The sequence below is a fragment of the Triticum dicoccoides genome, chromosome 1B, assembly GCF_002162155.2.
Source record: "Triticum dicoccoides isolate Atlit2015 ecotype Zavitan chromosome 1B, WEW_v2.0, whole genome shotgun sequence".
Taxonomy (NCBI): domain Eukaryota; kingdom Viridiplantae; phylum Streptophyta; class Magnoliopsida; order Poales; family Poaceae; genus Triticum; species Triticum dicoccoides.
Window position 1 is genome coordinate 153,179,794 of NC_041381.1, and position 485 is coordinate 153,180,278.

The following is a 485-nucleotide window of genomic DNA, read 5'->3' on the forward strand; positions in this document are numbered from 1 at the left end:
TAGTGTTAACCCAAATACTTTGCTCATAACCAATGCCCTAGACCACTACTTCTCGGTAAAACCAGTTTTCCAGGCAACTAAGCTGTTAGACTTTGCGTTCCGCTCCTCTGTAATAACCAAAGAGGTCAGGTTTGAAATCCTCAAGGCCTCGCCTCTGGTTTTCAAATGCTTCTCGCTATACTTCTTTGACCAGCTTTCCACCGCCACTGCTCATGAGCAGCTGCTACTCGAGACTCGCGGACCGGCCACGATCAGGCCAAACCTGCCAGAACAACACGCTATGCCTATCTCCATCCTTGGCCCACACCCATCCACACTATGCATGCAACGCTCTCTTTCAAACAAAACAAACAAACAGGATAACACCCCAGTATCCAACGTTTCAACCCATGGATGCACCCTCCCATCGAACACGACTCCAACAACTCCCTGCCACCGCCCTACCTCCACCACCTGCACACCCTCGGTCGCTCTGCTTTTGACCA